This window comes from Pseudopodoces humilis, chromosome 23 (genome assembly GCF_049639895.1).
Source record: "Pseudopodoces humilis isolate 2021_Gansu_Grassland_sample_001 chromosome 23, ASM4963989v1, whole genome shotgun sequence".
NCBI lineage: Eukaryota > Metazoa > Chordata > Aves > Passeriformes > Paridae > Pseudopodoces > Pseudopodoces humilis.
The window spans coordinates 8,078,023-8,102,888 of record NC_142222.1 but is presented as its reverse complement, the minus strand read 5'-3'; the positions used below and the strand labels follow the sequence as shown (position 1 = coordinate 8,102,888).

The 24,866-nt window shown below is 40.1% G+C and overlaps 1 protein-coding gene across 7 annotated transcripts in view; it reads right to left on the bottom strand.

The window, feature by feature from the left end:
- LOC148182644 (uncharacterized) overlaps positions 1-14,243 on the bottom strand; it is a 51,236-nt gene extending 36,993 nt beyond the window's left edge. For 5 of the 7 annotated variants that reach the window (XR_015774437.1, XR_015774434.1, XR_015774435.1 and 2 more), the window contains exon 1: positions 14,223-14,243. The gene's annotated coding sequence lies outside the window, so the exon portion shown is untranslated. The remainder of the gene's footprint in view (positions 1-14,222) is intronic. The other 2 variants (XR_015774436.1, XR_015774438.1) reach the window with 2 other exon arrangements.
- Between the last annotated feature and the right edge of the window lie 10,623 nt (positions 14,244-24,866).

The window sequence follows — 24,866 nt, the reverse complement described above, 5'->3', positions numbered from 1 at the left end:
CAATTCTGATTCCATATGTCACTTCAATTTCTGATCAGTGCTTGAACATAAAAAAATTATAGCTCACCCCAATGGACTAATAAAAAAGGATCATTTCTTTTTACATATCAACATTTATTAGCCTCAATCATTTCAGAAATATAATCATTATAGTCCCTTTTACTGAGATCAGCTCCCCACACACACACATCCCGGGGGCTCCTCTGTACAGATGTTCTTTTTCTTTTTATTTCTGAGGGTGCCATGTTGTTGCACAGCAAAATCAGCCATCATGGTGTATCATGACAAAAAGTAATTTTAAAAAAGACTGATTTTTCCTATTCCCCATTGCCTTTCTTTTTTAATATTACTGCTATCTCCTTCTGTCTTCCCTAAATAAAAAGTCAAAGGCAGGAAAGGTTTCAAGTCAGAAGGAATGACTGGGTTGACCTGAGCTCTGCATTTCCCAGCCCTTTTGGTTTCAGGATGAGTTTAACCAGAAGCCTGAGAGATTACAAGGGTATTTACAGTTTATCACTAACCAAACTGTAACACCAAGCAAAGCAATTAAGTAATAATACAGAATAAAATATACACATTCCTCCATTATAAACAGATCCTGCATGGAAGCACCTGTAATAGGAAGAAAAAACTTTCACAGCAGAAGGAACTCCAACCTTGACTACCTGAATTTAAAAGCTCCTTGTGTCTCTGTCCCTGCCCTCTGTGCTGTGAGGAATGCCACCCACTGACATCTTAAGCTCCTTCTGATGCTTAGCACACAAATGTCTTCATCATAAAAAATAAAGAGGTCTTTTTATAGTCATTGTAACTCATGAGAGCAAAACCTGCTAAGAAAGGCTCCTCCAGTTAACAGCTTAAATGTGACAATTTTAGCAGCCACCTACATACCCAGCATGGTTCAATTTCCCCCATAGACGTTTTTCTGATCCTAGGTAGGCAAAGCACTCATTTGTCCTAATTCTGAACCAGTGCAAGCTAGTCTCCTTCAATCTCAATTAGCCAGTAGGAAATTTATTTAGAAAGCTGACAGGAACTATTTGGGGGATTAATGATCACTGATTTATGAATATTGAGTAGCATTTCAATAATCCAAGCAGAGTGATCACTTGTAGATTAAGCCAGTTCTCCCAACCATTATAGTCTGTAGCAATCACTCAAAGGCAGTTAAATGATTCTGATTTATGACCTTAACCTACAGGGCCCAGTACATTTGCTCTATCAGTGTGTAAATTCTAAAAACGCAATTCCCTGCACCTCTAGAGAGCCAATTTAAGTCAACATTATGCATGAGCTGAGCATGCTTGAATTCTCAGATCTCTTATTTCACTCATTAAATTTGCACTGAACATCTTGCAATTAAAATTTCATATAGATTTTTTTCTTATGATTGACATTTGGCCTTGGCAAAATGAGTTTAAATTTTGTTTCTTTAAAGATTTAGAAGGAGATAGATTGATCTAGACATTGTTTTCTGCAAGATGATGATGATGGAGCACTAAAGGTTTTATTACTGTTTTGAAAAGCCCCCCTTTTTGCTGGAAGACTGTCTACCACTGGTAAGTGAAAGCAATGCAGTAACCAGAGCCAAAGTTCAGCTAATCCAGCAGCCTCAAACATGTTGCTGCAGCCTGTGTGACCCTTTCCTGTTTTTAGGGCAACATCTTTAACTGGGGTGGAATGAATTGGGCCTTCCAGTACAAACCAATATGTGCTCATCTGCACTGGATAAACAGCAGTTCTAGTATGTCATTTTGAAAATAAGACCAGGATAACCGATTTCAAGTGTTGATCTGAAATGAACTGCTTGGATCCACTCAACGTTCAATTTGTGGTGCTAAAATCAGACAACTCATTTTATCCCAGGTGCTGTCCCTCGGGCAAGGAGTTCAGAACCAGCTGAACCCTTCCGTGATCCTGTGCTTCCAGCACACCTGCAGGAGACAAACCAGGCAGCAAGGAGCTCACAGTGCAAGGAAGACTCAGTGGCTGAGAGGAGAAGAATAATTTCTGCCTCAATACACCAATGGCTTACGAGGACTGCAGCCTTCAGTGCCCATGGACTGCTCCGGGAAATACAAGATCCTTCTGCAGAAAAGCAGCTCCTAGCACAGTGACATATCAATTTCTTGTAAAACTATATTATTAGGGTCATGCCAATAATAAATTGCCATGCATGTGCTGCACTAGGTGTGCTAGTATTCATTTTGTACGTTACAAAGCAAATCAAGGAGAAAACATTTCAAAAACCTAAGGAGCTGAGTAAAGGAAGCATCCCCTACATAGGAGAAACATAAATACACATTTGAAATAACTATTTAAATCCATTGGTCATGTGTGGATGGAAACTGCACCAAAGAGAACATTTGAACTGCTCTTTCCCAACCTCCTGGCCAGATTATTCACGTGTCAGTGCAGATGTCACACACTCAGAGCTGGAGCAGGACTGATGCTCACATGCTGAACATACGAGTGGTGAGAGAAGGAACTCTCTTCACCCATCACAGGAGCTGCAAACTGACATCCAAGCACAAGGAAGAATGCTTAAAGCCTACATATCTACCACTCCCAGTTTAACCAGTCTCCATCCCATCCAGCTGAGCACAGTATTTGCCTACCAGCCAATTAAAAACAAATGAAATATGCAAAAATTTGTCTCACTAAGGGAAGAGATCAATGGAGTACCTATATTCCATTATGTAGCTAAAGGAAAAATCCAGTGTAGTAGCCGTGGAGAATATCAATCTTGCAGCAATGCCCATGGCATGTTTTACTGCAGAATAGTAAAGTCTTTACAGTCACAGCATAATTACACTAACACACAGGTATTTTAATATCATCTCTCTGAAATGAAATTTTGTTTCCATGTCCAGTCAATAATTCTGTCTCATCTCAGTGATGAATAGAGCTAAGTGGATAATTGTTATGAATAATTTATTCACTGCATTTCACCTTTCATCTCTCTTTGATCATTTTGTGAAATTCTGCAGGTATACATTACACAAAACTGCTCACAAATAACTCACACTTGCAGACCATGTGTTGACAGGTCACTGAAAATATTCAAACTGATTTGCCACTTGGTTACATTTACAAGGTGTTGTAGCTGCTCCATCACTGGTTGGGCTCAGCTCAACCAAGCTGCATTCCCAGTTGTTCAAATAGCTACAATTCAAGTTCAGCCTCAGATATTTAGGCTTGCAATGTACATTATGTTTCATTTCTCCCACTTCGGTCCTTCAGCTGGAGTGACAATCACATCATGGAGCCATGACCCAGTGGAAGTCGATTCAGAATAATTCACTTGTTCACCATAATAATTCACCATAATACACTACCATAGGCAAGTGTCTGGAAACAGTCAATGGCATAAGAGGGGAAGAGGTGCCAGAAGGAAAAACAAGCGTGGAGCTTGGAAGGGAGCATTCATGTGTTGAAATATTATGGGCTGTGACTCTTCAGTACCATACAAACTGAGAACTGCCCACCAAAGTATGGTTATATAGAACCCACAATTCATTTTAGATTGCCGAGTTGCTCTAGAAATATCAGATAACTTCAGTAAACATCAAACAGTTACATCATTTACAGAACAATTCTAAACCTCAGATTAATGGAAGAACTTAGTTTTAATTGCAGGGTAATACTCTGCACTTGACCAAGGCTCTGTTGCATATTGGATGGGAAACCCTGAAAATGTTTGTGAGGCCAATCAGTTCCTCTACAGACAAACCAAGGCCCCAGCCTGTCTTACAAAGACCCTGAAGCATTTTTTTTCCAGTTCATTAAATTCAGCACTTGCTCCCAGCTGGTTCCTAGTGAGCACACCTGAGTACTTAGTGGGGAACACTTGATGTCACAGGCTTTTAAACACCTGCACACGTGAGCTCCCAAAGAGATGAATTTCTAGGTTTTGCTAGAAGCCCCTCCTGATGGGCCATGCAGGAGCAGTGATGTGTTTTGACCTCCCAAACATGTAGAACTTTTCACAGAATATGAGCCACTGACAACCTCTTCTCCATCAAATCCTCTCCTCTTAGGAAGCACTGGAAGGAGACACACATTTGATTTTTAGAGATGCTACATACTTATTTCATGTCAAGTTTTTCCAAACAGTCCATCTCAAGCTCATCTCCTCTCCCCACATGAAATAATGAGAGTCCCATTCTTCCTAATTTTTGAGATTACATAGCAATTCCTACAGAACTGTTTTAATCCTTCAATACAAAATAGAACTGTCTGCTATAACCACCCAGAATGATCTTCTGTATCCACCGAATACCACATTCAAGAAATCTGAAACTTTAGTGCACATCCCACAGATCCAAGGTTTTGCTTCTCCAAGTGTGTTCAGTCACAAACCATTTGGAGACAAGCAGAGAATATACCATTAATCTCTGATTATGTCCTGCTGCCTTGCCTTTCCCACCACTGGCAGCCGTGCTTTGGGTGCACAATGAGGCACTGCAGAGGTTGCAGATTCCTTCCACTTAGATCTGGATATTTCTCCAAACTGTCAGACTACTTGGCTAAGTTTCTGTCTGCTCATTTTTAATCACCACTATAATTTCAATCTTCTCCACCTACTGCGGGCAATAAATTAAAATAGGAGCTATATAATCAGGGGAAGTATTTACTATTATGGTTTTTTCCGATTTCAAATGACCATAGCTTGCCACACTGACTGATGTTCTTTGGTCAGTAAATAACACCACCTGCTGAGCCAAGTATGTGCTCAGAATGAACATATACTCCTAGGTGATTCACAAAGACCATTATTTTCCCTTCCAGTTCCATGCTTTTCTTTTCCTTAAAATTTTCAGCGGTCTTGTCTCATCTCTAGGAGCAGAGAATGCACAGACCACACATGGACTTGCACAGCCACTATTGCACGAGCTAGTTAATCCACAATTTGTCCTCCCCCCCAGCACAGAAGGTATAAACAAGTATTGAATGAGTTACACTCCACACAGATGAAAACCCAAAGCTTGGTAAAATTCACTCTATCTTCACACCCTCTCCTTCTTCTGCTGAACTCTTTCTGGGGCAGGAAAGAAGAACAAAATAATAATAATGAAAAAGGGTAAGCCAGGTGACTGTGGCTCACCTTAGAGTCACTGAGGTTGGAAGGCACCTCTGGAGATCACTTAGTCCAATCCCCCTGTGTAAATCCTACAGCATGTTCAGTGCTGTGTCTTGTTTGGTTTGGAGTATCTCCAAGGATGTCCCTTTCAGACAACCTGTTCCTCCAGTGTTTGATCACCCTCTTGCAGTAAAATTGCTTCTTAGGATTAAATAGAATTTCCTGTATTTCTGCTTGCACCCACTGAAGACCTATTTTGTGTACCTTAATCAAACCTCTCTTTTTAAGTGACTTTTCTTTAAACTAAATATCCCAGGGGTCATTATCTGTACCAAAGGGGAATGGAAGTAGTTCCATCAGGATTTATAAATCCACATCACACCAGCCAGCACAGATCAGTGATCAAACATATTGTACACCATGAAAAGCTGCAGCCCTGGGGAGTTTCTCTTGCCTCCTGGTGATCTTCAAGAGGCATTTGCTTCTAAAGACTTTTTGGCATTAGCTGCTTTTAAGTAGTCCAGATCAATGTTGTTCCTTAGTCAGGTCAGGGTCATTTATTACATGCCATAATCGTCAAAAATATGTTTAATTACATCCCCTTCACATGAGCTGGTGCAGAGGTGGATTACAAATGCTACTTGCTTTCCAGTGCCACTCTAGAGGCAGATTAGGAGTGACAAGAAAACAAAGAATTATACTGAAAGTGACCCTACAGATGTTAATAAACATTGGAATATTAGTTCTGCAATTCTATTCGTACCAGGAACATTGAGAAACAGAACTAAAAGATTCTCTAAGAACTGTTGCAAAACTGTTCTGCAAGTTCAGAAATGCAAATTCAACTGATTATCCCATCTACCAAGAACTGTCAATTTAAAGTTATCAATTAGAAGAAAAGCATCCACACTAGTTTCTCATAATTATATAAAACACAAACTCAAAGTAGAATATATGTTTTACTGTACAAAGGGCAAGTCCTTCACATTCTTCAGTTTTCTCACTGTGTGGAATTTACTCTCCTATTTTCTTTTGTTGTTATTATTAAATACCTATGGCAAAACAAGAAAAGAAGAAAATAATTCTGCATTAACTCTTCAATTTTGTTAGGAAGGGACTCTCATCCCAGAAAGCCTTACAAAAGAAGAAAAGAAATAGATCTGAGTCTAGTAATAAATTCATATCCCCAAGTGAGACCAGCAAAATAATTTCTTATTATACATTAAATGTCATTGAGGTTCACCATGCTCATCATGGCTATGAACCACATGGATCCAAAGGACAAAAGGAACAAGGCCGTGCTTGCACAGATTTCCTCTCAAACATGCTCAACAGGCTTCCCTGGAAGGTCTCACATCTCCCCACTCCCTGCCAAGCTTTTCTTTTTCTCCATCTGCCTTTTCTCTATTAACTAATTTTTCTACCCTGAAGAAGATTCTAAGGCTGTTCCACTTTTAAATAATAAAATAGAAATTGCACAGTGGTTTAAAACACAGTGCTAACATAATAAAATTGATTTTTCACTGGGGAAGAAAACTAAAATAAGCAACAAATGCACTTTAGCAACAAGTACAAAGAAGAAATTATACAGATAATAGGTTACATAGTCAAAGCTCTTTCTACGCTGGGTAATTTTGTTAATTGTTTTGTTAACTTCTACTAGTGTTAAAACAGAAAAAAATTAATTCCCATATCATGCATGAAAAAAAATCCAGACTTCTACAATATTCACAGATTAATTAAATCACATATCCCAAACTACTGATGTTATAAAAAGACACTTTGAAACATTCTATTCAGTACTTTTGGATGGCTCTTGCCACGGGGACCCTGTCCAAGTCTGTTCCTGTGCAGGTTGAGGACAATCAAGACCTGCAATACTTCCTCAGTGAGTTTCCCAGTGTGCCAAGAACACAGAATGAATATATAGAATGGATATCTAGAATGGATATCTAGAATGGATATCTAGAATGGATATCTAGAATGGATATCTAGAATGGATATCTAGAATGGATATCTAGAATGGATATCTAGAATGGATATCTAGAATGGATATCTAGAATGGATATCTAGAATGGATATCTAGAATGGATATCTAGAATGGATATCTAGAATGGATATCTAGAATGGATATCTAGAATGGATATCTAGAATGGATATCTAGAATGGATATCTAGAATGGATATCTAGAATGGATATCTAGAATGGATATCTAGAATGGATATCTAGAATGGATATCTAGAATGGATATCTAGAATGGATATCTAGAATGGATATCTAGAATGGATATCTAGAATGGCTGCATGGTTGTTCTCAGGTTGATACTTTATTCCCTCAGGAACCCTCAGAGGATGATGAGGATGTAAGTCCATCCCTGTGGCTCCCCTTCTGCACCCACAGCCCCCAGACTAACTCCTCACCACCTGTGCAAACAGATCCAAGGTTCCTCAGCTTGTTCACATTCTACATTGAAGCCTCAAACTTCCATGTCAAAATCATGGCGCTTCCAAGGCCAAGAGCTCCACTGAAAGCTGGCCTAGTTCTCCCCATCTCCTCAGTGATATTTTAATTTATGCACATAAGCTGGTACATAGGAAGAGTGACTTCAAGTTATCTCCATCTTCCCCACCAGTTCCTCCAGTCAGGGAATTAATAACAATGTTATGCTTCATCCCCTGAGCTCCATACAGAAGAAAACATTTTCTTTAGAAAACAAAATATAAGATTACTAGGTAACAGTTAATGTCCTAATTAACTGCACAATATCTTCAATATTTTCCATTACATTACTGAAAATAAAGGTAGGACGGAGAAATTATTTTCTGCATTGATGACATCTGGTACCAGCAATTTGCAGTTATTTTGACTGGTACAGTATTTAAATTACTAACAACACATAAAACTCTGAGCTAACAGCAGTCTGTGGCAGTAAGAAACACACTTTGTAAAAATTATATTTCCACAGGACCAGATTAATTTAATTACAATTAATATTTTTTTAGTAAATGGCTCCAACAGACATGTATGGCAAATAATTTGCGTATAAATTACTCCCACTCCTGCTCTAGATGTTATCAGCTCCAAAAAGCCACTTACAGATATGTGAATTCACTGTCATCGTATGTGAAAATGTGGGCAAAATTTTGTTCAAATAAAATACATCTTTTGCAAATACCATGTGTTTGCTTTTCCCTCCAAGGCTGCACGCAGACCGGGCAGCAAGCAAGCAGTGTTTGCTGAAACAAATATTGATGTTCATTCTTGGCAAGGATCCCTTCCTTAAGACAAGCAGTTTGAAGAAACCATCGTGTATCTACATCATCAGAAACAGCATGCACAGAAAAATATTTTGTTAAGGGTTCTTTGGAAAAAAACCACTTCACTTTCCAGCTCTGCTCATCCAGCCCAGGTGCTGTGGTGTTCTGCCTCGCCACTGTGCTGCTCTTTGCTGTCTCCACCCTTGACTCCCTGCCTGTCCTGCTCTTTCTGCTCCCTGGCATGGGAAAGCTTTCCCACAGTTCAGACACACAAAAGAACAATCTCCCCTGGGGGTCCAGTGCAAGAAGTCAGCTCACACCCCGGGCTTTTGCTCACAGATGGTTTTCAGCAATTATTCTCCTGCAGGAACATAGTACGTTTGAGTGCCTTTCTCCAAATCTGGTTAAATTTGGTTAAGAGACATTACAGGCTGAGAGGGGCAGAAAGGGCAAACACACATTCATGCAATGTGACAGTATGAGCCATCAAAGAAGGCATTTCATATGTCAGTTGTGTGTTCTTTTCCTGTTATCTTCTTCCATTGTGTTTTAAACAAGAGAAACTCCTTTTCCTGAAGTAGCTTAGTTCAGATTTGCAAAGTATCTCCGGTCTAAGTTTGGTGTGGATATCTAAATTAGCACTTAAAAGGCTTTGGCAGGTGAACTGACAATGCCTCATGATAGCTTTTCCCTGCTATCATGCCAAATTTCTCTATTATTAATGCTGCAGGCACCTCCACCTCAAAGAATTGTATGATGCTTCAATGAGCAGCCTCTCATGTATACACCTGAAATACTTTCAGGATGATTTCTACATAGCTCAGCAATATTCACTGGAAGGTGCTTCCTAATGGTTTGGGTCACATATGGCATTCAGACTTCAACAGGAAAAAAAATTCATTCCACATATAAAATTTCTAGCTGAACTCCATCATCAGGCCTGTTCCTTGTGGTAGCACACAAGCAGGACCAGGACAAAACACAAGAAAAAAGTTGTAAAAAAAAACCACTTAAACAAATAAAACTTTAAAAAAATCTTTTTAAAAAAAACTTAATTAATATTTAATCAGGTAACAAGCACAGCACTCCCCACACTGTATTGCACATGCATAGGAACAGCCTGGGCTGTGAAGAGCAGCTAAATAAACCCACAAAATTTTCTACAGAAGTTACAAGACTATGTATTGAAAAACACCAGCTACATCAGAAATTGTAACAGCAAACATGTTACTGTACAAAGATTTTTACATCTAAACAATTCAGTCACACTGTAAAAGCATTGTTTTTCTTTTATAAATACGCACACAAATTATTTCTATTCTTACATAACAGCCAGCTCAACACATGCCCATCACAGCCTGCCAAGATGGCTCACTTTTATAAAGATACAGAACAAAAGAGAACAATAGCACATAATTGCTTTACAAATGGCTTTCAAGAGTAATTATATCATTAGTCCTGAGTGGTTCCAGCTTCCAAGTGTACTGCCACTAATCTTTTGAATACATTTTTGTTAGGAACTAAGTGGATATCACTAGAGAAAAAACTTGCCAAGTGAAGAGCACTCCATTGGAGAACTCCATTTCCATGCAGTTCATTGAAAAGGAGGAATTTCCTACACCCATTTCTCTGGAGACAGCCAAAGGAGGAGCACTTACGTCTGCTTCCATGTACCAGCTCCACAGTAACTCTGTCCCCAGAGCTTTACACCTTGAATTGTCCCTGACTTGATGCAATCATCTGTGGACAGAAGACTTCCTAACAGTCTGCCTGCCAATCGAGACAGATCAGTGAAAAAAAGGCCAGTAGGACACAGGGATCAGAACTTCTTCATGGCTCTGGATGTCCTGTAGGGCTCACAGACTGCAGCCATCCCTACAAGAGTGGGTGTCCACCCCTCCCTGAGTACCCAGCTCCCCCTTTCACTTCAGGCTCCGAGGAAGATGATCTGAGCTCATACCTGAGGTTCTGGCAGACCCCTGCAGCTGCAGGGACCATCTGCTACCTGCCAGTGAGCTCCAGCATTCACAAATCTGACTGGCCAGAAAGAGCAGAGATTAAATCACCCTTAGCATTCTGAACTCCACCATCTCAACCTTGCTGTCTCTGAGCTCACCTTCCCAGACTCACCCAACAGTTCTTTCTCATTTTTAAGTATGAGGAGCAGAGCAGCTCCCCTGGTCAGCTCTTTGATCCCTTTGCAAAGAAATTTTTCAACAACACACTCAAGAAACCATTTGATTGCTTGTGTCTTGCTGGGATGCAGCAGATATTGAGGTGGGCAAAGTTTCCCACAAGGAGAGGGGCCTGCAAACACAAGGCTTCTTCCTCCTGCCCCACTTCTTTTTCCTAATTAGGGAGTCCATGGCAGACACCCATCACAATATTGGTAAAACAGGTCCTCCTGCTAACCTTGATCTGAAACTCTCCCCTGGCTCATCATCCACCTCAAGGCAGAGCTCCAGGCATTCCTGCTGCTCTCCCACACAAAGGACAAACTCTGCTGCCACCTCCCAGGCTGACCTTCCTGAAGGGCTTGTGTCATCCACTGCAGCAGCCCAGTGGTGTGAGTATCTTAGCTCATCTCTGCAATGCAATGAGGCAACAGACAGAATATCCACAAGTGAGAGCAGCTCCCCCACCATGCTGTCCTCTCAACAATCCTTCATTTGTCTATTAAAATCCTTTAAACAGCAATTAAATAAGATCCCTGGGGTATATCTTCCCCAATCCCTTTGATCACTGGCTAAAATGCATCACATGCACTGTTTAATACAGCTCATACCTGGCAGGTATGAACAGAGCCACATTCAGTCCTCTGAAGCCATTAATGCAGCACAACGTGAGCCACAGTGTCAGGGGTTCAGCCATGTACAGGGGATGGAGCACAGGAAAATGAAGGTGAGAAATCATTTTGGAGATAGCTGAGCTGAACCACTCTCTGCACAGGTCCAGACAGCAATCTGCAGAAATGCAGGTGAGGTGATCACTCAGGTTAGAGACCCAGCTGGGATATTAATTCAGCAATCTGGACTGTTTTGCAGACAAGATATTTTTACCTCACCATAATTAAAAGACACCTGAGCAACCCTTGGAAAACTTCTAGCACTGTAGTTGTCTCCCCCTCCTGCTGACAAAACAAGCACAAACTGTATTATCTCAGCCATGCAATGAGAACAGGAGTTATGGAGCTACCCTGAAGGGAAACATCCCTCGGTGTTTAACCAGAGGGAATAGAACCATGTGAAAGCTGAGAAATAATCTACTTGGCAATTACAATTAATAGCATTTACCTCTTACTGGGAGCTTTACATTTCTTAAATATTTTCCAAACATTAATTAATTACTAAGGCAGGGGAAGAAATGCCATTGCATTAGGTAGAAAAGTAAGTATATTGTGATACACTAGTTATGGTGTTCCTCGAGCCCTTCCATACGTATAACCAAGGAGTACATACAGGTTTAGCTTATCAAATCCTGTACTTCAGCCATGACTGGGAACCTGGAAGAACTTCCCAGCAGAAATACAGTCCTTACAGTCCTGGCTTTTTATAACTGAATGTCAGAGAAGCACAAATCACTCACTGCCTGCCCCTCAGTGCTCTCTTCAGATGGGCTTTGTGCTCCAGTTAGCAGTGGACAAGGGCAGTGTTTGCAGCAGCAGCACACCAGGCTCCCACCAGCTCCACGAACAGCTCCAGGTCAGCAGTGTCAGAAGATGATGGATGAGGTCACTAAAGTGCAGAGTGACCAGCACTGACAGAGCAAATCAGATCATCATTTAGCAAATGCAAACCTGAATGAGGTTTCTATATGGCACTGCTCACCCAACCCAGCAAGGTTTCCAGACAGCTGATGGCAGCATCTCCCAGGAATGGACCACTCCTACCTGTCTCTTTCTTACATTCTTGCCCTAAGCATCTGCCACCTCCACTCCAGAAAAGACCCTGAGACTTCTGTCTGACCTAACACAGACGCTACATGTTCTAAACCAACTCCAACACAAGAAATCTACTCAGCTTTTCTCAGGTTCTCAAACACAAAGATTAAGGGAAAATTAGACAAACTGAGTGTAATACTTCTATCTCATACAAAATCTCTTTATACGTGAGCCAACAGTAGAAAAAGGCACTTTGAGTTGGATCACAAACGAAAATCTTGTAAAATCCCTTTCAATATCTTGTCAAAATCGGCATGCTCTGCAACTAGATGACTGTCAGGGTGATCTACAGCCCCCAGACAGCACTGTAATATAAACTAAATTGCCTGAGTCACAAGTGATGATAGAGTCATTCTACAGGAAATTGGAAATCAATTCTTGTCATCACTGTACATAACTCCTTTATCAGAGTTCCAGCTGGCTGGTGTAATGCAAGGGAAAGAAGCTGGAGACTGACAATCACGACAAGCTGAACAGCCTACACACATATTGAAGCACAGAAGTTCTGATTCTGGACTATTATTTTGCATAGGTTACATGACAGATGTGAGCAGCCTGAGCCAGTAAAATATCAAAGGCTAATCAAAGGTGTGCTGCACCCTGTTCCACGAGGAGGATAGATGCAGCTTGGGTTTGGGCCTGAAAATTGAGGCAAGTTGTCTTCTTTGTGCAATGAGTCCTTGCAGAACAGAGGGACAATCTTTTGCTAAATCTCATACTGGAAGTCTCTCAGACTGGTACTGGGAGATTCCTCCATAATCACCATCCAGGTGTTGCAGAAACCAGAGCACCAATATCAGCAGTGGCCAAAGCTTATAAATAAGTTTGGCTCTGTGCAACACTTGTGTTAGGACTCAGTTGTTGAAATCAAGTGATTAAGTCAGTTTTTGTTACCAAGTAGATTTTTAAGCTATTGGAAAGATTTTTAAGTATTGGAAGAACCAATAGCTTGATTCTAAAAGTTAAAAGGAAATAGAGGCTAACACAATGTTATTCTTACAGCATACAATCACCCTTTGAGCAATGTTTTTCTGCATAGATGCTCTACTATGCCTCATTTTATCTGGACTCACCAGCTAAATGAAGTACCAAATCTGTTTCAAAAAAAAGGCAATTAAGACAATTCTCTGTGAAACAAAAAACGTTTTCTATTTCTACTTCTTGTACAGAAGACAACTCATCAAGCTCCCACACACCTAGAAGGAAGCTACAGCCATTTCTGTACACAAATTCACTTTCAACTACATAATAGGGATGGATGCAGGAATATGATCAACTCCTGCAGTGCCCAGCACAGCATGTTGCTTATTTTAATGCAGAAGTCCTAACCTAAAATAAGGACTCCTTCCAAAACACAAAACCCCAGAATTATTTGGGACATTAAAGATTAAATAGTTACAAGTCCTTGCCATAGGCAGGGACACCCTCCACTAGCCCAGGTTGCCCCAAGCCCCATCCATCCTGGCCTTGGACATGTCCAGGGACGGGGCAGCCGCAGCTGCTCTTGGCACCCTGTGGCAGGGCCTCCCCACCTTCACAGGGAAGATTTTCTTCCTGATATCTTAATCTAAACCTTCAGATAACTGAAAGGCTGCAATTAGGTCATCCTAAAGCCTTGTCTGAACAATGTCTGCCCTTCCTTCCAGAACTGCTCCAGCCCTCCAGTCGACCTGAGCTTGCTGCAACAGGCCAATGTCCATCCTGTGCTAGGAACCCCAGAGCTGGATGTGCCAAATAGAGTTTATAGAAACATTCTGCTTAAGTATCATAAAGCTTGCTTCCCTATTCTCTGGCCTGTTTGGGAGAAGGTGTTTCTTCACATAGCAAAGAATTATTATGATATTAACATTGAGGATTCCTATTTGTGAGAGCTAAAAAGCAGGGACCACGGAGCAAACAAGCCAACACCACCAAAAAAATGACCCCCACGCAGCACACTAACCTGCAAAGCCTGGCACATACAGCAAAGAGGTTGTGCTTGGCCTGATAGCTCTGCTTTAATAGTGGCTGCAACAATGCTTGGCACTAATCAGGCAAACGGAGAGCCAGCGAGCTATCAGAAAACAGCTGAGAAGGTAAACGCTATCATCTTGGGTTAATTAGCTGAATTTAGTTTACATCAGCCACTGATCTTTTTATCCTAAGTATGATACTGTTTATATTCTTGAAAGTAGGTCTGGACAAAGAACTCGTTGATAATCAATTTTTGAAGCATATGATGATTTTTTGGCTTGTCTGCCTCACTATTCAGAAATATGGTCATTCCACATTCATTTTTTGTTTTTCAAGTAGTTGGGAAATGAATGCACATTTTGTGGTGGGATAATTGCAAAATTTAAGTAATTTGTGATGAAAAATGCACCTTCTTTTCTTTTTCTTGAAAAGCAAACTGAAATCAACAACATCCCAGAAAGATGGCCACTTCCATTGTCAATCTTACTTGCTTTTAATTACACTATCCACCCTTAATGATATGCCATTATTCGCTAAGCTATTACAAAATTAATCTGGTAGATAGAAATTTAGTCAGATACTTGTTTGTTTAACGTCATTACCCAGTTTTGAGTCCATGAATCAAAGGAAATGGGGTTTTAATTAAGGCCTGCAGAATAAGAAGGGCATGAAAGCAGAACATTTAATTTGCAGAGCAGAGTTGCACAATGTGTATTCCTTTGTGGCAAAGCCAGCATGAGAAGTTCCTGCTTCACTCCACCTCTCCCTTCTTGCCCTCATTAAAATGCTGCAGTTTTCTGCTCTTTCCCTCAGTTGTACCAATATAACTGCAGCGGTGATAAATGTTCATCACTGAAATCATCTGGAGTATCATTCACTATCCCTGCAAAACAGCATTGGTATTCTTTTATTTGCTTCCAGTACAGCTCCATAAACACCACACTGTGAAAGCAGCAAATGCTGAGCTGGACAATGATTTGATCTGCACAAACTCAGGGATCAGTGTCCATAATGTACCATTGTCCAAATGTCCTGGTTTGTTCTGGATTGGCACGTGGGCCTAACAAATTAATCCAATATGATCAGCTTATTTTTTAACAGCACTGTACAAGCCACCACCTTCCAAAAATTCACACTCAAGTGCAGTGGGTTTGAAAGGGCCAAGACTAAAGCCCACCCAAAAACAAACTTTCTCGACCCTTTCCTTGACTTGGCCACTCTGCTTTTGTGCAGTTTCCTTTGTCAGCAGCAGCTGAGCTCTTCCATGGCAAAGAACTGGCTGGATTTGGTGATTGTGGGAGGTAATACACACTCCCCTGCTGTGGGAGACTGGGCTGCTCTCAGCAACTGGAGATAATTTGCAATTCCCCAGACAGAGTAAGTCTTTGTGGCTATTAATAATCCCACTCCTTTTTCCCAAAGGAAATGGACTACAGAACTGTTTTTCCTCAAACCACCACATGGTTCAGTCTCTTTTGAACCCTTGCACAAGCAGGCCACAGCAGCCAGTCTATCAGCCAGTTTTTCAGTATGAATTTCCATGATTTATTTCTAGTCTCACCTGAAATTATGTCAAACTGGTCTTAACTGAATTATGTCAAACAGTCACAAATGGGGCTGGTGGAAACAAATAATAGCCACATGGAAATCACACCCAAACCAGGCCCAGATCCCAGGCTAAGGTTACAGAAGAGAAATCACTGCCAACCATTCCCTTAAAAACTAGGAGTCACAAAATAAAAATAACAGCCACTTAAACCCCTTGAGAGCAAACCACTGAGGAAGGGACCATCAAAAGCAGTGACAAAACAGCTGCACTTGAGTATATTTCAATAGACCACCACTCTAATAATAATAATACTAATAATACCTCCAGATTCGTTGTTACTGCTGTAATGAAAGCACAGTTAGAAAGTGAGCACAGTCAGAAAAGCAAAGTCAGGAGCATTCACAAAAGATGACTCTGCTGGCACTGCACAGCTCATTGTTTTAGGTCACAATTGACTACTTCACTGATGCAAATTAAATGCAGCTGCAAGACCCAAAAAGAAAAGATGGACAAAGTTCTGGAGAAAAGAAACAGAAGAATTAAACTCAGCAGTCAAGTGTTATTCATGAAAGGCAATCTAGTGAACATTTCAACATTCATCTTTGGTTACTGGAGGAAAACCAGAATGAACATCTAAGATTTAAATAAAAATTAATGAAAAAAAAAGTCACTCATCTGCACTAATGGCTACTAAGAGATTGTCTGTACCAAGCACTTGTATTCAGTGATAGCCAGAGTCTTGATACTTCAACAATAAAGGAAGGATCACTGAAAACTTTCAGAGCTTCAATGGTTCTCCTAGACAGATTTTAGAGACTGCAGGCATTTATCTCAACTCGGTAAAGCAAGTACAACTGTCTTTTGCTATATCAAAAACTGAAAAGCTGCCAGCAATACTTATGTATACTACAGAAAACATTCTGCATGACTTCCATCTGGTATTCATCAATCTAAGTGGATGTAAGGATGGCATATGTTACTGGTCTCCCACAGCCTAGAGAAAGTAATCATCTTGCCCTCCTTGATGGAAACAGCACACATCTTTGCCTGAAACAGATATTTTTATTTAGTAGTTTTTAACAATCTAGACACGCTTGTATTTAGGAGAAGGTCTTCTGGGCATTTCTACTGGAACTACCAGGCTGGATGGTATTCTGCCTAGTTTTTCCAAAGGAGAATATTATCTACAAAGGGAGACAAAGAATCAGACTACGAAGCACCAGATGGTTTGCAACACTGAAAGATGTGAGCCTGTTCTGTCCATGGATAGAAATCCTCTCAACAAAAACTAAAATTCAAACACACTTTGTCTTCTATCATTACTAATGTTGTATTTACTGCAAGTCTTAAAAGCCATGTGGCCAAGCTAAACTTTTCCAAGATTAAGGCAGTAAAATAACAGGAGGAGATTCTAGTTTCTCTAGGTTAACCAGTATTTTGTGTCTCACTGATAGTGTAGACCTTCTGGCCAGCTTTGTTACAGAGAAAAGTAGTTGTGACCATGTGATGTGAACTGCAGAGATGTATTTGCCAAAATATGGACTGAAGGTTTAAGGAATTAACACAGCTGGATTTCTAAACACAAAGCAAATGGATGAGCTAGCTGAAGTCTTTAAAAAAAAAATCCCACAAGGGTTCAAACTGGCTGATAAACCTCTGCTACAAAAAGAGAGTGTGAAGTAAAGCCCAGTGAGCTCATGGCAAGACTCTTTCACATAAATGGACACAGATCAGGTTCCAGCTCAGGGTTTGAGCACAGAGCCTGCTCAAGTTTCAGCAAGCACATGTGTAGCACAGCTTGCTCTGCCAAGGAGGCACAAGCTTGGGGATTGGGGTTTCTTTTCCTCATTTCTTGTTGATTTTGAAACTATTGATATTCAATAAATTAAACAAGAAACCCTAGACAATGTTACGGGAATAGACAAAGGAATTCACCAACTATTAAAAACCAAAACTAGGAAAAAAATCCTAATGTTTCAGGTTCTACTGAATACAGTCTTTTTTGGCATCCCAGTCACAGACTGCTGAAAACACAAGCATCTCCTCAATCAGGAAGCATTTCATGTCTCCAGGTTGGGTTTATTGAGCAAGCCTTTTGCTCCAGGATTGTGTTCATCTCCATGATCCTCCTTCCAAGACACTATGCACCTCCAGCCCAAATCCAGACTTTGGAGATAAATTAAAGCCTAAATTTGCTTATGTTATGTAGACTTAGCACACAAAGCATTCACAGAATCCCAGAAGGGTTTGATGATGATTTACCTCCACCCCTCTGTCATGGGTAGGGACACCTTCCACTGGAACAGGCTTCTCCAAGCCCTGTCCAGCCTGGCCTTGAGCGCTTTCAAGTTGCACTTCAAGGGGCATTTGCCAATCAAAAAATTCCAAAATAAATCAAAGTGGATATGTGACAAATTCACCTGAGGGCTAGGGGTGCCATGATGTTTTTTCTTTCCACTTCCTCCCCCTTTTTAAATAAGCATACAGCTGGCACAGCCTGTGCTGCATCCCATGCCACAGCCATGGTCAGAGCTGTGCAATCCTGCTGTTCAGATGAGCACTGGACCTGCTCCAGTTTCCAGTTCCATATGGTCATGATTACCAGCTTGCTTTGGAAAGCACAGGGACTCTGAAAACAGCACGTCTGGAAGGGGTTTCTCATTTTAAAACATCTTTGTATTACACTGAACGAGCTTCACATTAAAAGTTTTCAGTGTCTTCTAGTACTCTGGATTACATTTTTCTAGGATTTTAGTAGAGAAATTTTTTTACCTTCTTCTGAAGGATCAGGAATTTATGGAATTCGAGACATGGTTTGGCCAGTTTTTAAGTCAAGAGGCTAGGACCAAAGGGATAGCAAAAAAAATTGACAAATACCAACAGCCACCTCCATTCAAATAAAAAGCATGTTATCTTCCTGAATATATTATGCTCAATCTTCATGTTAATGAGAAATGTATAAATAGAATTGGGCATTAGCTGACAATTAGGTGTTTTTTTTAATGGGAAGGACATGAGGGATTTTGTTATTAAGGGAGTTAAATTCTAACATCTGTTTTTAATTCTACCAGCTTATTTGTCTGTTTATACCTACAGGCTTTCAAGACATCATTCAACCCTGCTAATTAAAGCTGACAAATTTTCTTCACTGTGATGCTTCCTTGTATCCCTGCAAGCCACTTATTCATGTCAGTGCTGTCACTGCAGGTGACACTGCTGCTTGATGGAGAGATGACAAGGGGAGGAGTGCCCCCGAAGGGATTCAGGTTCACCTTGTCTCCTGTCAGACTGAGGAGAGGAGAAGTGATGGATGACAGTGACCATTGCTCCGGCCACAAGCATTCATCTCTTCTCCAGGCTTGGTCAGAATCACCCAGTTTTCTACCACGTTTAATTTAAAACAAAATCCATGGTAATATTCTCTAATGCCACAGAAATGGGACTCCCATTTAATGATACGTTGCAGACATACACAAACACCAAGTCTGCTTGTCTTGGCAGTGAGAGCCCCATCTGCAGCAATGCCCTCAGGAAATTTGCTATTTGTGCTCCAGTCAGAACAGCACAATGCTGATTCAGGAGAGCAGCAGCAGCTCACGTGGGAGTGGGCCATGCCTAGGAAAGCATTTGCAGAAGCAGCTGACTTGGCTCAGATAAAATGCTAGAAGCCACAAGGACCAATGACAACAATTTATTCATTACTTCATATCCTGGATTGAAGACTTCATAGATCCAAACATAGGTATTATTAGCTACTAATTTGCATGTGTTTTTTCTTTAAAACAAACAAATCCCATGCCACACAGAGGATACTGGTGAAAGGTCACAGCCCATTGTAAAATCCAGGCCTCTGAACTCTGCATCATCCCACATACATTTCACATGGTCACCAGTGGAACAGGCATGGGATCCACACTGGGCTGTGCAGGCTGGAGATGTGCCAGAAGGAACAAACCCAGAGAGGGAATTAGTCAAACAAAACCTTCCTTTTCTTTCCTCACATAAGAGTTTCACAACCAAGACAGACTTTAGGTTTTGTTTGGTTTGTTTTATTTTGGAATGACCAACATGCTTTTCAGGTGTATTTTTAAAGCTGTTAGAGTGTAGAAGAGGCTTTTTATTACCCAGGTACCCAGGGATCAGTACCTGGGAGCCTAGCTCCCTGGCTGGGGTGTCTAGACATCTCTGCAGTAGAAGTAACAGCACAGCACTGTATTAAATCCACTAGTTTTAGCATCAGAAGCCATTTCATGCCCCAGGTTGCCATAATCAAACACATCTGTTGTATGAAAATTATCCACTGCCAACTTGAGAGGAAAGCAAAATATGTCCAAATTATCTGTGTTCTCAAGATAACTTTATCTCCTAAAAGACTACATTAAACAACACATCCCTCAACATCATCCCACTGCTTTAGTCACTCCAAAACTCACATGACATGCAAACACATCTAAAAATCCACTTTGAGGAGAGATGGACTTAAACTGGGAATGGTAGCTTTGACAGCAATATTACAACAACTACTACACTGCATGCTAGGAAAATATAAATTATGTATTCCAAATGCTTTCACAGAAATAGATTAAAGCACTTCTCTCAATCCTCTAAGAAGTAAAAACAGTCATAGAGAAAACAACTGTTATTTTAAGGCAGTTTTTAACTTCATTTGTCTAAAGCTACACTTTCATAGTTCAATACACAAAAACATTATGACATGTATGCAAATCTGGTATTTTCATGCAGGAAAGGTGAAATCCCTGTATATGAAAGGTTGAAGTCTGATCTTTAAAAGAAGCCTGCAGCTGATTTCTGTCATCTTTCTTTCTCTCCTTGTTTCAATAAGCAGACCCACAGCTTAAGGAAAATTATAATTTTGTCCACAGGAGAAAAAGAGCAACAGACCTCCCTAGACTGAGCCAAGAATTCACCTTTTTTCAGGGGGAAAAAGACTGGCACTTCTTAAAGAAAAAGGGGAGAAGGGCAGAAATAAAAGTCAGACTCTTCAGGTTTCCAGCAACAACATTTTGCAAGTCAATAATAAGAAAATAAGAGGTAATCATATAAAATTATTTTCCACTTTTTCAAACACATTTCATTTCCTGCTTTCTTTCCTCATCTAGAACAGTATTTTCCATAGTTACTGAATTGAAGTGGAAAATATTTTTACAGCTTCCACTCCTGCTCTGTACAATAGAAGCAAATATTCTTTTTTCTCATTCTTCCTCCTCACACTTGTAAGATGATTTTCTCCAACCTCAAGTCTAAAAGATACCTTTTACCTATTTATCATCACCCAGGCCCAATAGACCAAAAGTCTTTTGAGTGTTCTTTTTTAAAAAATATAGATATGTATTTTCCTCTACTGGTTTTGGATGCTGAGAGCCTCTGAATCAATGTTTGATTCAGAAATGAATCAAATTACCTCTTTGAAAGGGAAAGCTTATGCTATCACAGGGTGTCCCACCCTTCATTTGAACAGGTTGCTATAAGAGTAATCACTAGAAAAAGTTAAAGGTTGCAGAAAAAGTTCCTTAAAGAGATTCTCTTAAACATTTCAAAAGCATCAAAATTCAGAGAGACTAACATTTTATCAATAAATCCTCACAAACAAAACAGTCTAGAGGAGGCAATAGAAAACCATCAAACTTCTTCATTTTAGCAATGCTTTGGGGATGCATGTGCACTGCATTTTCTTTTAAAATGTTGAGTTGCCTAATTGAAATGCAGCTCGTGTTGCACCCTGGTGTACTTCTGGATCACTAAGAAATGGGTCCGATTTGAAAATGTCAGGATCTGGTTAGCAATTCAAATGACCACGGTGGTAATTACGGCTTTTCATGTTGCAGCATGTTGCAGTGCATCAAAACTGACACAAATGCCTAGTTTTATAATACCACAGCGTGGAAATAAATGTCCAAAATGATATGAAAATGTACTAGTAAGAGATTAATAACTGTTATTCTAGGAAGAAAGATGGTTCTTTTCTACCTGTGTATTTTTAAAAAAATGTCCTCTGATAGCATCTCTCCTTGAAGAAAACTGGATTATATTATCACTCATAAGCTATAATCGTTTCTGTCAGCACCAGTCAGAATTTTTGACAGAAAAGAGGAGGAGAAAAGGAATGGGTTGTGGGGAAAATAGTGCAATCTTATAAGTCCAGAGAGATACTACTTAAAGGTTCCCCTCCAGCATTTTTTTGTGTCTCCCACCCAGCATATTTCAAGTGTTTTATTTTGATCATAAAGTGGAGGAACTCTGTGTATAGGATGCATCATGAGTCATGTGAGCAGCTCTACAATGTGTGGTGCCAATGTGTCATTTTGAAATATGGGCCTAAAGCAATATGCATAAGGGAAAGTTTTTCTCTTTTAGAGGAAAGAAAGAAGAAGAAAGGTATTTTGAAGTCTGGTATGCCCCCAGAAGTCTGCTTATGAAATAAAATAAATAAAGCAAGCAATATCTTTAATAATAGCTGAATCACTGAGCTGTCTTCTCGCTGTGGAATGGTTAAACAGAGATCAACACTTGGTACTGCTGCACACCTGTTGTCTTTTTTGTCATCTGTTTTTTTGTCATACTGTTTTGTCATCTGATGGCTCCCACAACACACTCCCTAGCCATACACACTGCTGAGAGCACAATGAACTGCACAGTGCAATGGCATCTCAGGCTGGCCAGAGCCTCAGGAAGGCCCATGCTTTCTCTGCTGTCTTGTATTTTCTTTCCACCTGACCTAGAGGTTGGGTGTCCTGTGTTCATCCATGAAGATAACATGGGGAGATGTGTTGGACAATAACCTCCCTCCTGTCCCTAACAGTGCTGCTGTTAAAAAAATAACTTTAAAAAATAACTACAGGGTTAGCAATTAATCCTTTTGGCTTTGCATGAATCTGAATATACACAGAATTACCAAATACTGCATTACAAATGGCATTACACATTTAAGCATGGGAAAAGAAACACATTGCCTAATGTGAGAGATTCTCTTTCTACTGCAAAGAGCCAAAACCTGAGCTTCTTCATTCAAGCAAACTGTCACACAAGACTGGACCTCAAAGCTGACAGCTGTGCACAGCAGGTGACCTTGATACTCCCATTATAATTTGTGAGAATATACTCAGCCATTCTGTCACCATTACAGAAAAACAAAAAGTTTAAGAAATTAATTTGACATAAAAATAAAAAACCTCCTCTAGAGAAGTTAGTTTTGTCTAAGACAAAACCAAGAAAGAAATTGTGAGGCTTAAACTGTTGCAAAAGAGACTTTTCTTTCCATACAGACTTCAGTATAAAAAGGGCCCACCTACCACATGCACAGGCTCCCAAGTGGGAGTTACAAACAATAATTGTAGAAGTAATTAAAGAAAAAAAAAGGGCAAATAGGCACATTGGATTCCCAGTAGATGAAGGCTGTCTAACAACTTACAATGAACACGTTTGAAGTCAACTTCAAGTAATATGCTAACAAGAATTACGTGCATCTGTTTCATGCTCCCTGAGAATAATGCCATCAAAACTGAATTCAAATGTTTCAAACCTACAGAGAGCCTGAGCATGTCTTTGACTAATTAAAACTAACCATGTTACTGAGGTTACAAGCTTACCCCTTTGGACATGAGCAGATTCTTGCTAAGGTCACTTCATCAGGCAACATAATGAACGTCTGTGTTCAAAAGGCATGAACAATACATTTTTTTAATTAACATATTACTGGATTGAGGGAGATTTATGGAGTTATTTGAATTTTGGAAGACCCACAGTAGCAGTCCTCAGTCATAATACTACAGAAACATAACAATATGCAATAAAATTTAGGAAAGCAGGTCAACACTAGAACCTTGCCTGAATTATTACTATGGCTAAAATTGTGCTTGATACCAAATTACTCTGTTTTTACTTAAGAGTGTAAATTAGCTCATATTTTATTTAAAATAAGATAGACAGAAAAAAGGCAGATTTAATTCTGGTTTGATATCATTGAGGTTGTTTCATCTTCCAAGTTCCTTGTATAAATTATAGATCTTGTTTTGCTAGGTCAAATAGAAAAGGGAGCAGAGAATCAGAACTGTTGCCTAAACAGAAAGTTCAAGGTACTGCAATAAGTTCCCAGGCTCTTTTCCAGCCTTCATCTTCATTTTTCTATAATATAATATAAAATGGGCAATTAAAGATTGTAGTACAGAAAATAAAGATTAGGTTTCTTAGACTGCCCTATGCAGCAAACCAGACTAGCATAGGGAGGGAATGCAATGGATGGAAATGCTGAACCCCCAGCACTGGTACTGGTGGCAGGAGGTGAACTCAGCCCAGGTGTGCAGTTATCACTCCCTGGGCCACCAGCTCTGCTTTCCCATCCCTTCCCTGTTGGGAGGTGCCTCTGGGCATCACAGCAATATAAAGAAATGTTTAGGTGAGAAACTGACAGCTTTAAAGACCCATTATTGCCTTTGCAAAGCATAGCAATCCATGCTAAAGCGTTCCCTGTGGGATCTGTTCCTGTCTGAACACAGATTTACTCACTGTGTTCCAACTGCCCACATGACTGTAGGCAATTGTATTTTTTTAGCGTGTTGGCACGAGCAAACTCTGAAACCTACTAAATTAAAATAATCTTCTTATGTCATAAAATAAAACCCCCTTATTTTACCAGCCACTGATCTGATTATCGTCTGAATGAAGCTAATCAGTGTAATTACACAGTTTAAAAGTGCAGGCTGTGGATCCACAGATCGTAACAGACAATACTTCTCTAGGTGTCAGCTGCGTTTCAGATTTGTTAAATTGGAGTTTTATGTAAAGTTCTATTTCAAAAAACCCATTGGTTTCAAATTATTCTTTCAAATTGAATTATATAAATAGAATTGGAAGAAGTTTCCGACCATTTGCTTTCCAATGAGAACATTCCATTAAAAGCCAACCATTTGAAAGATGAAGCAAAGTCATTCTAAGCATTGTGGTGCTCCACCAACAAAGGGCTGGGTAGGGAAATCCACAGTCCCACCCTATTGGCCTGACAAAGCTGATCAGCAGTTAATTTGACTATTAAACATGGACCATTATCACTGTCATTTAATACCTTAG